The following is a 17,178-nucleotide window of genomic DNA, read 5'->3' on the forward strand; positions in this document are numbered from 1 at the left end:
GACTCAGGGGTAGAAAACCCACCAGCTCCCAGGGGCTGCCTGGCCTGTAAGGACTAGAGAATATGACTCACTCTAGTGGATTATTACCCGGCAGGGGTGGGAATCCAATGAGCCCAGATCTTCCTATTTTTCAAGAAGAACTGAAAATCTAGATTTCCTGATCTTTTATGTTTTAAATGTTGGCAACCAATTTGATTAAAATACACAAACAAACCACAGTACAGCCTGTGTCCTGCCCTTGGAATGTTTGAACCCTCTGGGAAAGTGAGGCCCAGAGATGTGATGGAACCTGCCCAAAGTCACACAGTTAGGGGGAGAGCTGGAATTCAGACCCAGGACTCTTGAGTTTGCATCCCCTTCATCGGGTCTGGAACATGTAGAATTGGTGGAGTGGACTTAGGTCATTAGCCCTCCAGTGGGGATCAGCCACCTGAGAGACACCACTGGGACTAAAAGGGGAGCTGCTTTAATGCTGGCACCCCAGGCAGTGGGGAAGGACAGGCGGCCCAGCCCTCAAGCCATGTTAGGAAATAAAATGCTATGGCCCCACCCCCACACTTCCGGCCTGCACACCTGCGCTGGTGCATGCAGAGTCCCCAAAGGCAGTACGGGGGACAGCGCTGGGAGTCATAGGAATTCCAGGTTCCCAGTTCCCTGAGAAACTCCGGCCAGCAGGCATGGGTCCAGTAGTGGGGACAACCATGGTGGCCAGGGTAGGGCTGGGCCCAGCTGACTAGACAGTGGCCAGAGCCCTTGGACAGCTCTGAACAATGTGTTTGGTCCAATCCTCCAATGGCATAAATGTGACTTGGGCCAGCCCCATTTCCTCTCTGGGCCTGTGTTGCAGGGTTGATGGTTCCAGGGCTATGTGATAGAGCAGGCAGAAGTGGTAGCTCCATGGCTCTGCAGAGTATCGGGTCCAGCCTCAGGAAGGGGACTTTACTCCTGGGAAGGGGGGGTCTGTGGGGGCCTGGGGCAGGGGCAAAGCTGTCCCTCAGCTCAGGCCTTCCTACCCCATGAGATGCCCAGCTGGAGGGCAACCCAGAAGACAGTTCGCCACACCCCCACCCCCACAGAGACACTGCCAAGCATTCACTTGGCCTCTAATTGCACATCCTGGGACAGGCCACTCACCTCTCCCCAAGCATCCCCGCCATTGCTGGGCTGTTGTGTTGATCATAAATTCCTTTTCTGTGTGCCCTCTGCCTGACTTCCTTTCAGAAGGCAGCATGGTGGAGTAGAAAGAGCTCTGCTACTGTGTGATCCCAATAAGTTACTTAGCCCCTCTGGGCCTCAGTTTCCCCATCTGTAAATTGGGGGTAATAGTACCTGCTTTGCTGTTTGTAAGGATCAATGCACAGAAATCATCCATCCCATGTCTGGCACAGAGTAGGCGCTCAGTCAGTGACAGTTCCCTTCTTCCACAGGGTTGCACACCTCAGGAGCCAGGCATGTGGTATCAGCTGGGCTCCCTGCACTGGGGGCTTCCATACTCCATATGGCAGACACCAAGTAGGCAATGCCGTCTGCAGTTTCCTGCCATTAACAGGAGGCACTGTGCATCCCTGGAGTTCTGAGAGGCAGGGCCAGGCTGGGTCCCTGGCTCCCTGCCCCTCATGGGGCAGCCCTGCAGGGTGAGGCTGGCCAGGCAAAGCTGGTCCCAAAGGATGTTCATCCCTCCAGCTCCCCACTGCCGATCAGTCCCTGCCCATCCCAGGTCTCCTGCCCACCCTCCAGGCCCCACCGTGACCCTCCCCCTGGTGCCCGCCCTGGGCCAGGTTGCCCACCCTCTCTTGCCTGACTAACTCCATGGCCTCCTCACTGTTCTCTCCCACTCTTCCCTGCCCCACAGTCCTTCCTCCCACCCAGCCAGAAGGGTCTTTCTAAACCCAGATACGCCCCTGTTGCTTCCCCATCTGACATCCTGCCAGCTCCCGCCCTCGGCTAACCCTTGGCCTGGTATTCAAGACCCTTCTCGGTGTGGGCCTTGCTACCTTTTCCCGCCTCACCTCGAGACCGCACTCCAGGAATCGTGCGTTTGGTGGCGTCTTCTTACTTCCCACGCCCTTTCACACCTCTGAGCCTCTGCATGTGCTGTGCACCCTTCCTTTTGTTCATTCTTTTTTTTTTTATTACTTCCCATTTGTTTATTCTTTTTTTTTTAAAGAAATTGTATTGAGATACAGTTGACATACAATACACTGCATACATTTAAAGTGTACAATTTGATATTTTTTTCTTATTAGTAATGTATATATGGCAATCCTCATCTTCCAATTCATTCCCCTGCAACCCTGCCCGCTTTTCCCACTTGGTGTTCATATGTTTGTTCTCTACGTCTGTGTCTCTATTTCTGCCTTGCAAACTGGTTGATTTGTACCATTTTTCTATATTCTGCACATATGTGTTAATATACAATATTTGTTTTTATCTTTCTGACTCACTTCACTCTGTATGACAGTCTCTAGGTCCATCCATGTCTCTACAAATGTCCCATTTTCATTCCTTTTTACAGCTGGGTAATATTCCATTGTATATACGTACCACATCTTTTTTTATCCATTCATCTGTTGATGGGCATTTAGGTTGCTTCCATGTCCTGGCTATTGTAAATAGTGCTGCAATGAACATTGGAGTGCATGTGTCTTTTTGAATTATGGTTTTCTCTGGGTATATGCCCAGTAGTGGGATTGCTGGGTCATATGGTAATTCTATTTTTAGTTTTGCAAGGACCCTCCATTCTGTTCTCCATAGTGACTGTATCAATTTACATTCCCACCAACAGTGCAAGAGGGTTCCCTTTTCTGCACACCCTCTCCAGCATTTACTGTTTGTAGGTTTTCTGATGATGCCCATTCTAACTGGTGTGAGGTGATACCTCATTGTAGTTGTGATTTTGTTTGATATTTGAGGCTACTGCACACAGATACTGCTTAGGCACAGAGACATAAAAGCAAACCAAACCACAAAGGCCCTCCTCTCAGGGAGCTTACATTCTAATGGGAGATCCAGAAAATAAGCAAATCAGCAAATTTAAACTGCATCAGATAAGGACCATGCTCAGATTAAAGCAGAGAAAGGGGACTGGAAGTGCTAAGACAAGGCGGATGCAGGTACTTTGCACAGGGTGGCCAGGGATGATCTTTCTGGGCCCAGCCTAGGACCTTCCCAACTTGGGAGAAGCCTGTGTGCTTGGGAATTTGGGGGCTGAATCTGAGCCATTCCAGCAGGGCTTCTTGGAGGAGGTGTCCTGATGTTGACATTGAAGCATGGGTGGTTACTACACAGGGTGTGAGAGTCCCAAAACGAGGGATTCCTGATGGAACTTGTATGCCAAGTTCCACTCCTGACCCATTGGATGCCAGGCAGGGGGCAGTCCCCACCCTAACACTGAGCCTTGAACCTAGACTACTGGCCCCAGGAGCACCTCAACTCCCACCAGACCTTATTCTTCTGGATCAGGAACTGTGAGGCTGAGCCAGTCAGGGAGAGCATATCAGGCAGGAACATGCCCTGAACAAAGCCTAATGCCCAGACTCTGCTTGGCCTGTGGGAAAGGCAGGTGGACACGGCAGACACGGGGCTGGGCCTTCCAAGGGGCAACCCTGTCTGCTCCCCAGCCACGGTGGCCAAGGAGCACAGTCTGTGGCCAAGTTGCCCACTCTGACTTTATTTATGAACTTAATTTGACTCACACATCACACCAACAGCTCAGAATCAGGCCACTGCAGGGGCCACTCGCGCGGTTCTTCTGCTACAGTTCTGCCTGTGCTTAGGTAAAGTGGGCCCCGGGGTGTTTCTCGGCTGCTGATTTGTGCCTGGGGCCTCTGGGGATGGGGTGGTTCAGCTGCTATTTGCAGAAGGCCCCTGGGGCTTGGAAATCTGACCTAGTTTCTTATCCCTGGACTCAGAGCAAACTCACTGTCCCCATTTCACAGGTATGGAAGGTAAGGCTCACGGTTACACTGAGTCTGTGGCAGAGAACCCAGACCTGCTGCATCCTAGCTGGAGCACTTTCCACTGCCTCATCCAGCTCAGGATTTTGTCAACAAGGCCTCTCAGGTGAGAGGACGATGTTCCCACCTTTCCACCAGTAGGGAAGGATGGGGGCAGTGAGGACCCCATGGACCCAGAACCTGATGGGAAACTGGGCTCTTACTCAGAAATATGCATAAATGGGGGTCAGGAGGAGGCAGAGGGTCCTTGCCTTCCCTGAATCCCTGGCAGCATGAACTCCTTCTCACTTCCTCAGAGAGTTACATTACTGTTTGAAATAAATATAAGTCACAGTTTTGGGGGCAACACGGAAAGTCATATCTGTGGGAAAAATCAAGAAACTAACTCTTTGAATGTGGTCATTTTTCAGGAATGTAGGAACTGAGATCTCCATCACAGAGAGCATGCAAGCAGAGGCTGGATTTCCCCTAGGGACAGCACCAGGCCTAGCGTCTGAATCTGAACCCCAGGTGACTGATTCATGCATTCATCTACTTAGTCAACAGTCATTTATTTAGCACACGCTAATGTCAGGCTTTGTGCCAGGCATGGGGGTGTAGTGCCGAGTAAAGAGAGCTGTGTCCCTGCCTTTATGGAGTTGACAGACTAGTGTAGAAAACAGTTATAGTGTGAAGTATTTGAGGAAAAGTTACGCAGGTGGAGCGGGGTGCAGACACTGTAGTTGGGTGGACAGCAGGGCCTCTCTGAGAGGGACATCTGAGCAGACACTCAGAGGGAGGGACGGTGCCTCCAAACACATAGGAAGAGTACAGGGAACACCCAGTACACAGGGGACAGCCAGGGCAAAGCCATGTCTGCACTATCCTACTTCCCTCCCCAGCCTAGATGAAGACCCCTAGGAAGCCCCTCCCTTCCCCATCCAGACCCCACAGAATCTCCCCACACAGCTCTCAGCCCTGCCGCCAGAGGGAGCTGGTGAGTTTAGGTGGCATCCTTGCTGAAAACAACCGTGGAGGTCCATGGAGATCCCTCCCACATTAGGGACCAATTTCCCCAGTGTGTGATGGCACATCAGGAGGGGTGCACAAAGTGATTTTAGGAGGTACATGGGCAAATATCTTTTTTTCACAGCAATGTATTTATTTTAAATTGTATCTAGAAAAAAAATAACAAGCACATCAAACCTGGTATTATTGCCAAGGACACATGGAGAAAGGTTTTGTTTCAATTCAAAAGAGAAGAACACACACAGGTAGAGAGAGAATGTTAGCGACGGTTGAATCTTGAAAAAGGATATAGGGTATTCGTTTTCTACTCTTTCACCTCTTCTATGTAATAGAGGAATTTCCGAGTACCAAGCTGGTGGAGGGAAAATAAAGCTACGGAGTGGTGAGTGTCACTGTGCGATGCTGAGCAAGGGCAGGACAGAGCTCTGTGTGTTTGAGAGCTCTCAGCTGCAGAGTGGAGAACAGACAGGAGGGAGAGAGCAGAAGTGAGTTCAGTGCCGCTGCTGTGGTCCAGGGAGGCCACAGTGGGATGAAGAAAGGGCCTCTGCTCTCTTTTCTCTGCTCTCAGTAACAGAGCACAGCCACGTGCAGGCTTGGGAGCCTGACTGCCTCTGCGTGGCTCTGGCCTGTGGCCTTGAACCAGTTCCTTAACCTGCCTCAGTGTTTCCATCTAAAAACTGAGATAATAATAGTATCTACTGTCTCATCAGGTTGTCCTGAGACTCTGACAAGTTAGATGTAAGGCATCGGAACGGTGCCCCACCTGAGGAGGCGCTCCATAAATGCTGGCTGTGCTATAGCTCAGCAGTCCCCAACCTTTTTGGCACCAGGGACCGGTTTCATGAAAGACCATTTTTCCATGGTGCTGGGGAGGATGGTTCAGGCGGTAATGCAAGCCATGGGGAGGGATGGGGAGTGGCAGATGAAGCTTCGCTTGCTCACCGCTCACCTCCTACTGTGCGGCCCAGTTCCTAACAGGCCGCTGACCAGTACCCATCAGCGGCCCGGGGGCTGGGGACCACTGCTATAGCTGATCCATTCCTCTGATGACTCTTGGCAGGGCACTGACACGGGTCACGGTGGAAAACCGCCAGGTGCCTGGTGATGGCCCTGCACTGGGGCTGGTTTCATGTCCTACCTCCTCTTTTTCCTACATACACACACACACACACACACACACACACACACACACACACGGACATGGACAACACACACACAGACACACACACAGATCCCAGCCAATTCTGCATGAAAAATGCATTAGCTGTTAATATTTTATTTTAATTTAAAAAATTTAATAACATTTTGTTTTTAAGATTAAAGTCTATTTAACACACATCATGCTGGTTTCATGTGCAGAAATAATGAAAAGTTTCCATTTAAAATAAAGTTTGAGAGTCGGTTGATCTCTGAACTACTTTCACAATATTCCTGTATATCTAAAACTGTTCTAAAATTAAAAATTTATTTTAAAAACTCAGATTCAATTTTTTAAAAGCTTTTATAGAAAAGAGAGTCGATTAAAGGGAAATATTAAATACTGGCTTTGGAGATTTGCAGGGACCAATAGGTTAGAAACACTTCTTTATTGGGAACCAGTTTGATCAGCCTATTTTCCTCCCAACCCTGATCAACTGTGTGCACAGGGGAAGGCCCTGGGGGGCAGTGAGAGGGGAGAAGAGGAATTATGGGCGATAGAGCACAGAGCACCTTGGGGGCAGAAGCAGCCTTGTGGGGGTGTCTGCCAGGGTCCTTCTCAGAGTCAGGTGGAAGTGAGTCTAATAACAGGTTCGGGGTGGTGAAACACCCTAAGCCTAGCAATAGTGGGGAGCAGTCAGCACCTGTAGGGCTGTGCAGGCAGCCCTGAGTGCTCCCTAATGAGGATGCAACCTGGTCCAGCAGGGAGGGAGCCGGGGAATAAATCCCCAGTCTCTCTCCCAGCCACCCTCCACCCTCTGAGGTCCTGCTGCTGCTTCCCAGGGGCTGAAGGAATCGGAAGCCTGAGGCGAGGGGGTTCATGTGACGCAGTTGGCGGAGCAGAGGGCAAGGCAGAGGGTGTGTCTGCAGAGCCAATGGAGCACATCCAGTTCAATCCCGCGCAGGTGGAGGTGGGAGGGCGGCTGCAGACATTCAGCAGGTCTGTGGGAAGTACCAGGAAGCCGAGTCTGACTGCCCATGTTGCACACCAACTGTGTGATACAGGACAGTCACTTCCCCTGTCTGTCCATCAGGGTAGCAGACACCCCCCTCCAGGAGAAGCTGAAATGAGTCCATGCAGATTAATATGCAGTTGGGCACACAGTAGGCTTGCTGGTCAAAGATCACCTGCCCTTTCCAAGGCAGATGCCTCTTTCCAAGGACAGAGCCTCTCCCTTCTCCCCCCTGCTCCACGGGCCACCCAGCTCCTCACAGACACTCTGGGGCCTGCAATGTCCTCGGCACAGCTGATGGTTGTCCCTGTCACTGCCAGGCTTCCTTGCCATCTCATCCCACCACACTGCTCCTCCCCTCGTCCCCTCCTTTACAGTACAGACCAGGAGCCAGAGGCCCAGAGAACAGAGCAGCTAGTCCAAAGCCACACAGTAAGTTAGTGGCAGGTAACTGGATTTATAGGGACCTGGTTGGCCAGTTCATCAGCAGGAAGGCCCTTTCCCTGGAACTGGCCTGATTTCCTGGCCTGGGGCGGGGGCCTCCCCAGGAGGTGGGAGAATCATGGTCAAGCCTTCTGGCTGTTGATAATTTTCCAGCCTAATTAAACACCTGCAAATCCATTTGCTACTAATGATAAAGAGGGAGCCCCGGGGAATATTTGGAGGGGGAGAAAAACTCAGTCATTCAAATGGAAAGAATAAATAAGCACAGTCCTGCAAAGGTGTAGGTGCCAAGGGAGTTTTGGTGATTTCAACACCACAGCTTCATCAAGCCACCCCTCCCCATTCTTTGATGAATATTCAATGGCCTCTTGGTCTTAAGTAAGATATTTCAAAAGTACCATCAAGCCCCCCTTCCTTCCGTGGCCTCCCTTGGCCCAGCAGGGAAAGCCCTGTTTCCAGTCCCTACCTGTGCTATGTGGCCTTGGGTGGGCACCTGCCCTATCTGGGCCCCAGTCTTTCTCATCTGTATAAAGGAATCATGGTTCCTCTCCCGTTGTCCTCATCTGCCAGTCCAGGAGATGAGAAAACACACAGACCCAGCCATTCTTATCTCTCTCCCATCTTCTGACAGCCTACCATGCTCCAGCCACACTGAACTTCCTGCCACTCTGCAAATATACCCTGAGATGGAGATGTATCAGTTAGATTTTGCTGTGTAACAAACCACCTCCCAAATTCAGTAGCTAGTTTAAAACAATAACTATTTACAGGTCAGCTGGGCTTATTGCTGTGCCTGAGTCAGGACTTCCCTTATGTGACAGATTGATTGTGAAATTGGCCCCTGCTTTCCACCCTTGTTCCCATATCCATGCCCCTTGCGATGTGCCCCTTCCATAAAAAGGGGGAGGCTATTTTCCTACCCCTGGTCTTAGGACTTGCTTTGATCAATAGAATGTGGCAGAAGTGACAATGGGCCAGTTCTGAGCCTCAGCCTTAAGAGGACTGAATGTGTCCACTTGCTCTCTTGGACCCCTGTCATTGCTGCCATGAGAACAACTTGGGCTAGCCTGCTGGAGGATGAAAGATGCCACAGAGAGGCCCCAGCCATCCTCATCCAGGCTGACTTAGACACAACAGCCTCAGTCAACTAGGGTGACCAACCTGTTTCAGTTTGTCCAGGATTGAGGGGTCACCAGGGATGTGGGTCTTTCAGTGCTATCACTGGGCCAGTCCCAGGCAAACCAGGATGGTTGATCACCCTACAGCTGACTCAGGTACAGGAATAAGCCTATCTGAGATCAAAAGAACTAGCCAGCTGACCTGTAAATGCTTATTGTTTTAAAACAACTGTTGAATCTAGGAGGTGATTTGTTAGACACCCAAATCTAGTGGGTGCAGCTTCTCCACTTCTGGGTGAAGAACTCAGAGTTGGCTTGCACAACTGCAGGGGGAGCCAGTCACAGAGACTACCTTGTGAATTGCAGCACTTGGAACTGTGCAGGATAGAACCCTGGATAAACTTCAAGGCTCCAGTTCAAAGGTCACCTCCTCTGTGAAGCCTTCCCAGACTTCCTTAGATCTAGTTTACTAGGGAAAAGAAGTCTTTTGTGCTAAAAATGATAGGGCTAGAGTAGGATAATTAAATAACTAGTTTAGAAATCCCACTAGGGGATTAAAGACAGAAAGGGAGGGACTTCCCTGGTGGTAGAATTGTTAAGACTGTGTGCTCCCAATGCAGGGGGCCTGGGTTTGATCCCTGGTCAGGGAACTAGATCCCACATGCATGCTGCAACTAAGAGTTTGCATGCCACAACTAAGGAGCCTGCCTGCCACAACTAAGACCTAGAGTAACCAGAAAAAAAAAAAAAAAGACAGAAAGGGAATTTTAAGGGAGTTTGAGAGACTGTTGCACGCTAATGATAGTTAAAATACAAGACAGTAGATATGGGGTCTGAATCTTTGTTATATGAAGTCAGGGAGCTTATGATCCTTGAAGAGTAGCATTCCTGCATGTTTCCAAGACAGGAATATAGGTGAAAGGTAAAAAAAACTAAGGGAAAGAGGAAATCATACCCAAACCTGAGATAAATTACCATGTGTTACAACACTTTTGCTAATATACATATGATTTAAATAGTGCCATGACAGTCTCGGTTAGACCATATAGGGTCAAAGGAGGAACTAACAATGTGAATCTTGACATCTGCCCAAGAATGAGGAAGAAGGTGGTCTTCTCTCCTCCCTATTTTTTCCTTGATTATAAAAATGTAGCCCCCTTTGTTCTCAGGGCTGCACTCCCTTGCCAGCTCGCTTGTATCTCTCACAAGCGCCCTATGCTAATAAACTCGCTCTTTGCCTATCGATTTGCCTAATGCTGAACTCTTTCTGCGATGAGACAAAAGAACCTGAGCTTCAAGTAAGTCCTGACACCAGGTAAGCGGTTTCAAATTAAAAGACAGTGGGTTCGAGTCCCCTCCTAAGTCAGGGATTGTAGGTTCAAGCCCCAATCTGAGGTGCTGCTGGGTTCAAGTCCCACCTGAGAAAGAGTGTGGTTTCAAAAAGAACCCGTTTAGGAGTCAGACCTGGTTCAAAGGCTCTGCCATGTGTACCTTGGGCAAATCACTTTAACCTCATTTGGAAAATTAGGGTGACAAAAAAGAACCACCATCCTCTGGGACTGTTGTGAGGAGAGCACGCACAGTGTCTGGCAAACAGTGTGTGCTCAGTTGGGGTGTGTTCCGTACACGAATGGAGCACAAGCCTTTTCCCCTGTCCTTTGAGTTCTCTCCTTTGTCCCCACCACTGAGGCTCCTTCCCCAGTTCTAACAATTTCTTTTCCCCTAAAATGCAGTCATCTCCTCACTGGCCTCCTGGAGGACCAGGCTTGCTCTGTATTATACATTGGAGAAGGGACGTTCTTTTTTCAATTTTTATTTTTTAATTACCATACAGAAAAATGTACTTGTATCTTTTTATGTACAGTTCTATGAATTTTAACACACATATAGGCTTGTGTAACCATCACCATAACCAGGACACAGACAGTTCCGTCACTTCAAGGGATTTTCTTTTCAAAATATACAGTTTTTATTTTAAAATTTTGGAATTGATAAAACATACACTTTGTAAAAAATATATTTAAAAGTATACAAGTTATTTGTTGAGAACTGTCTCCCACCCCAATCACTCCCCAGATGAAATCTCTAGTTTCTAGTGCCTCCTTCAAGAGATATTTTATGCATATACAAGCATAAATATGTAGAACTATCCTGCACACCCTGGTTTTATATGACTGGAACCGCATTTTGGTTTTCTATACTTAATATATTTTGGAGATGGTGACAGATTGGTAGTAATTATAGTCTATCCATACATGGTACTTACCAAGTGCCACTCCCTGGTCTAAATGCTGTAAAACAAGTTTTACTCATTTACTCCACAGCACAGGAGGTAGGTGACATTATTATTACTGCTACTTAACCCATTTTAGAGATTAGAAAACTGAGGCACAGAGAGGTTATGTTAGGCAACTGGCCCAAGATCAGTCCCATAGCCAGTGAGCGGCAGAGCTGGGGTTAGGACTCAGGCATCCTGGCTCCAGGGTCCAAGTTCTGAGGGATCACATTAATCTACTTCAAGCAGTGTCATGGAATCCCATTACATCCAGACACGGTCATTTATTTAACCAGCCTCAGCTTGATGGCCATTATTTGCCACTGTGAACAAGGCTGCACTGGATATCTCTGTCATTCATCTTCCTGGACATGTGGAAGTGTATCTGTTGAATTAATTCCTAGAAGTTGAATGCCTGGGTCACAGGATATATGCAATTTTATATTTGATAGATATCTCTAGATTGTCTTCTCAAGAATTGTAACAATTTTTACTCCCATCAACAATGCATGAGAGAGCTTGCTGCCCTACACTCTCACCAAACCCAGCACATTATCAAAAATTTTGGTCTCTGCCATCCATTAGGGAGAAGTGGTAACTTGATGTAGTTTTTGTTGGCATTTCTCTTACTGTAACTGAGCATGGACATCGTTTCATATGTTTAGAAGCCATTTGTATATACTTTCTGTGAACCATCTGTCCATGTCCTGTGGCCTTTTTTCTTTTAGATTATTGATGTTTTAAAAAAATTGACACATGGTGTCTCATGTATATGTGATAGCTTATTTATTTTCTCTAAAGTTTATTTGTGGATTTTTTTCAAACCAGACATGTTCAATTTTAGTGGTCACATTCATATTTTCTACTGTGGCTTCTGGTTTGAATCATTTTGAGAAAGTCTTTCCCTTTCGCAGACTCAGAACCACAAAAGAATTAATGTTTGTTTCAGTACTTTCATGGTTTTATTTATTTACCTTTAAATCGTTGATCCATCCAAAATCAGTGTTTGTGTAAACAGTAATATGTGGTTCCAAACTACTTTTTCCAGTTATCTCAGTATCATTTGTTAAATAATCCATTTAACCCACTCACTTGAAATGATACCTGTATCAGATTAAAGTCTGATATGTATTTGTGTCCAATTCTGGATTCTTTTTTTATCACCTTCCTAGCTATTCTTCTTGTGGGTTTTTGTGTGTGTGTGATATCACGTATAATAAAATACACAGATCTTTTGTGTTCAGTTCACTAAATTTTGGCAATTGTATACAGTGTATAACTACCACTGGAGATAGGACAGAATATTTCCATCATCCCAGAGATCCCCTCATGCTCCTTCCCAGTCAGCCTCCACCCCTACCATCCCAGGGGCAGCAGAATACACATTTTTTTCGCGTGCACATGGAACATTCTCCAGGATAGATTACATGCTGGGCCACAAAGCAAGCCTTGGTAAATTTTTTTTTAATTTAATTGACATTATCTAGTATTTTTTTAAATTTTATTATTTATTTGGCTGCGCTGGGTCTTAGTTGTGGCATGCGGGATTTTCGTTGCCATGTGTGGGATCTTTAGTTGCAGCATGAAAACTCTTAGTTGCAGCATGCATGTGGGATCTAGTTCCCTGACCAGGGATTGAAACTGGCCCACCTGCATTGGGAGCACAGAGTCTTAACCACTGGACCACCAGGAAGTCCCAAGCCTTGGTAAATTTAAGAAAACTGAAATCATATCAAGTTGGGAAGTGCTCATATTATTTTCCCCACATATAATAAAATTCAACATTCATTGATGAATTTTAAAAAGCACTATTTCCTGAAAGAACTTGTGTAGAATTGGTATTATTTCTTCCTTAAATATTTGATAAAAGTTACCAGTGAAGCCCATCTTGTCCTGGAGTTTTATTTGTGGGAGGGATTTTTATTACAAATTCCATTTTTTAAATAGATATGGGGCTCTTTAGGTTCTCTATTGTTTCTTTTGTCAGTTTTGCTAGAGTTGCATTTTTAGGGATGCTGTCCATTGCATCTAAGTTGTCAAATTTTGCATAAAATTGTTTATAATGTTCCCCATGCACATTTTTCATGGGAACTTTAGAATCTGCCAATTTTCCCATGACAAAGAGTGCTTTAAACTCACTTTCTCTACTTCCTGAGCACTCAGACTACATAGCATAGGATAATTAAATGTAATTTTGTGATAGAGTTCTAGCCAATGGAATGCAAGTAGAAGTGATGTGTATTACTTCTCAGACTGGCTCATGAGAACTTTGCATGCTTAATCATTTATATTCCTCTGCCAGCTTCAGGCAGATGAGCACAGTCACCTTGGAAACCATATGTTGAAAACAGCAGAACCAAAGATTAAAGAAGTCTGATTGAGAAAGACACACACATAGATGCCCACCAATCAGGAACATCTATTTGGAATTTATGTAAGCTAGAAATAAACATCCATCCTGTTCTAGCCGTTATATACTCAGGGTTTGTTTGTTAAAGTAATTAACCTACACTAATTAATATACACTCCTACGAACCCTATTTTTATTTTTATTGGAAACATTCTAAATGTATAGAATAATATAGGAAAAACTGATTTCTTTTTACTATCTTCCTACACAAGAACAAAGTACCTCTTTTCATTTATTCCTGTTTTGTTTTAGGTGTCTAGTAGCATTTAAATCTTTTTCATGTATATTTTGCATTTTTCTTATTAAATGTGTTTCTAGATATTTTATCTTCTGTATTTTGTCTTCTTTGCTATTTTCATAGTTGGAATTTTTCCTCTAAGTATCTTTTATAACTCACTGTTCATGTATAGGAAAGTTATTAATTTCTATGTTTTAATTTTGTACCCAGTTATCTTACCAAGCTATCTTATTTGTAATAATTATTCTATTTTATTGGGCTTTTCAAGTGTATAATCATATCAAATACAAATAACAATATTTTTGCCTCATTCTTTCTAATATTTATGCTCCTCATTTCTTGTGAAATTATAGTGGCTAATATCTCCAGAGTAATGTCAGACAAGACTGATGAGAGGGGACATCTTTGTCTCACTCATGAATTTATTGGGAATGCTTCAAGTTGTTCACCATTACACACACTGATGGATTTTACCTTGATAGAGATGATCCTATTAAGGAAGTATCCATCTATTTCTACTTTATCAAGAAGTTTTTAAAATCAGGAATTAATGTTGAATTTTATCAAATGCCTTTTCAGCATCTTTACAGAGAATAACAATTTTCTTCCTCCTTTGATCTATTAATGATGACATTTTATAATATTACATTATTGATATTAATCTACATTACTAGGTTTTCTAAAATTGAACCATGCATAGATTAGTTACAGACGTGTGCTATTTTCTTAATATGCTTCTGGATACTGAATGATATTTCTGATTAGTCAGGGTTCTCCAGAGAAACGGAACCAATGGGATGTGTGTGCATGTCTGTGTGTGTGTGTGTGTGTTGTGTGTATATATATATGGAGAGAGAGGGAGAGATTTATTATAAGGATTTGGCCCATGCAGATATGGAAGCAGAGAAGTCCAGAACCAGGAGAGCAGATGGTGTAGTTCTAGTCTGAGTCTGAAGTTCTGAAAATAGGAGAGCTGATGGTGTAAGTTCCAGTTCTAGTGCAAGTCTGAAGGCAGGAGGTCAGTGTCCCAACTCAAAGACAGTCAGGTAGAAAGAAAGAATTCCCATTTCCACAGCCTTTTGTTCTACTCAGGCTCTCAACAGATTGGATGAGACCCACCCACATTAAGGAGGACAATCTGCCTTACTCAGTTCACCAATTCAAATGTTAGCCTCATCCAGAAACACCCAGAGTAATGTTTGACCAAATATCTGGACACCCAGTGGCCCAATCAAGTTGACATATAAAATTAACCATGACAATTTCTGCAATTATTATTTTACTTAGGATAGTTACTCCCCCAATATTTATGTGAGATTGATTTATTGTTTCCCATGTTGTGCTTTGTTGTGTTCCGTTATCCATGTTAAACAGTCTTCATGGTAATGATGGGAAGCTTTCCTTCCTCTCTGCTCCAGAACAGTGTACTTAGACAGCACTTATCTGTCCCTTAAAGGCTTAGAAGAAGCCCCTGTAAAACCTTTAGAGTATAGTAGTTTTGGAGAAGAGCTCTTTAACAATGTCCTTTGTTTATTCTATGCTATTTGGCCTTTTAAAATTTTCAGAAAAGGCAAATTTGATCCTATCACACACCGGCTTAGTTACTGGCAGTGACTATTCCTCAAGGTAACCTAATAGTTGATAAAGGGAAGTTTCTCTTTGTAGAAATAGTCTAGCCAAAAGATGATGATGGGGCAATAGAATTAGAATAGCTTCATTTTGCAAACCCTAACGAACTGATGGCTCTAGTCAGTGTTAACCGATGACCACTAATACTACAAAGTGAGTGCCCAGGTTGCAGGAAGCCTGCCCTGACCCAGCCCAGCTCAGTGCTACCTGGTGCTATTACTCCTCTCCCTCCGCCTGGTGAACCGCCCCCTCCCATCATTCACCATGGGGAGGTCCCAGCCTTCCTCAGCTCCAGATGGGTCAGGGGCTGCTCTGAGACTGCAGCCACCGGGTATCCCTCAGTACCCGGCAGGGGGTGGGGGGCATCATCTCTCGTCTGTGAGCTTTGGGGGAGGCTAACCCATACCCCAGGCCTATGGGTATTTGTAAGTGACTGAGCACATTTCTTTTGGCTAGGACAGCTTTTGGGGGTACAGCTTGGAAGCCCCTTCCCACTCTGGCTCCCAGTCAAAGTGCTTCCCTCCAGGCTCACCCAGGCTCACTCAGGACCTAAGACCAGGTCTGCCTCCCTCTCTGGTTCCACACAGTGGGGTGGGATAGCCCCTCCCTTTCTGGGAAAAAGGTGAGGACTCAGGAAGATTAAGGTGGTAAAGGGATTTGACGGGGAGCAGATGTAAAACTCTGTGATGAGGGTGAAGATTAACAGATTAAGATCCAGGGCCAGGCTCCTGGCTCCCAGCTCAGAGCCCAAATCTTTGCTGATAAGAGCTGGCTCAAATTCAAGGAGTTTAAGGAGTACAACTCCTTCCAGGAAGCCAATCTGAAACAGATGATTGATATTATTCCCACGGTACAGATGAAAAACCAAGGCTCAGAGGGGTCAAAACTCTTAAAAGTGGCTGAGATGCAATTTAAACCCAGTTCTGGCCCAAACTGCCTCCCAGGAGAACTAGGACCCCGAGCTGAGCCAGGCTCTGTGCCCATTTCCTGGCACTCGCTGTCTAGTGCCTGAGACACACAGGGAATTCAAAGGAAGAAGAGGCCATTGTGGGCTAGGACAGTCAGGGGAGGCTTCCTGGAGTTGGTGGAGGAGAGACACATGAGCTGTCTTTGAAAGCTTAACACCACTCTCTTCAGGAGAAGGCAAGGGTAGCTTTCAGCTGTGAGCAGAGCTGTCTGAGCAAAGAGGCGGAGGAGGACCAAACATGGTGGGTTGGGGTCTCCACACAGGGCCTGGTAGAACTGAGGTCCTAGCAGAGGTCCCCGAGTGGGCAGCACACAAGTTGGAGCTTGCCTTGGTCATCTTGGCCAGAGAAGCTCTGGACAGGGGCAGCCAAGAGCCCCTGGGAGCCCCTGAGCAGACAGGAGGCTCCACTCTGAGCTGCAAGTAGCAGGAAACAGCTTAGCTGTGGAAAGGCCATGGTGTGAGACTTAGGTCATCCGAGAGTGGCCAAGGAGATAATCACAGATCTGGTTCTGCAGAGTTTGCCCTGCCAGATAACTCCTGGCCCTTGGCCCAGGGGTCTGCAGAAATCTCATTTCCATCAGGCAGCCCCACTGTTTCAGGTGGGAGCAGACCCAGAAGCCCTTAGGTCTGTCATCTCTCGCTTGGGTGCCTCACACTGCCCTGGCCCCAAGGCACTGTTATGGAAAGGAAGGCAGTGACCAGCAAGCTCCAAGGCATGCCCGTTTGGCAGGTAGGAACACTGAGACTGGCAGTGGGAAGGGACTTACCCTACACTATGTAACTAATAATGGGATTGGCAGTCTGGGAACATTGATCAACAGTGGATCTTTCAATTCTCTTTGGGGAGAGGAACAGTCATATTGAACACATGTCACACATCTTGACTATTTAGAGTGACATCTGAGCTCAGAGAAGCTAATGCCCCAACGGCACACAGCTAGAAAGTGGGCAGGTGACTTCTTTGCCAAGCCTCAGTTTCCTTA

Source organism: Hippopotamus amphibius, chromosome 1 (assembly GCF_030028045.1).
Source record: "Hippopotamus amphibius kiboko isolate mHipAmp2 chromosome 1, mHipAmp2.hap2, whole genome shotgun sequence".
Classification (NCBI taxonomy): domain Eukaryota; kingdom Metazoa; phylum Chordata; class Mammalia; order Artiodactyla; family Hippopotamidae; genus Hippopotamus; species Hippopotamus amphibius.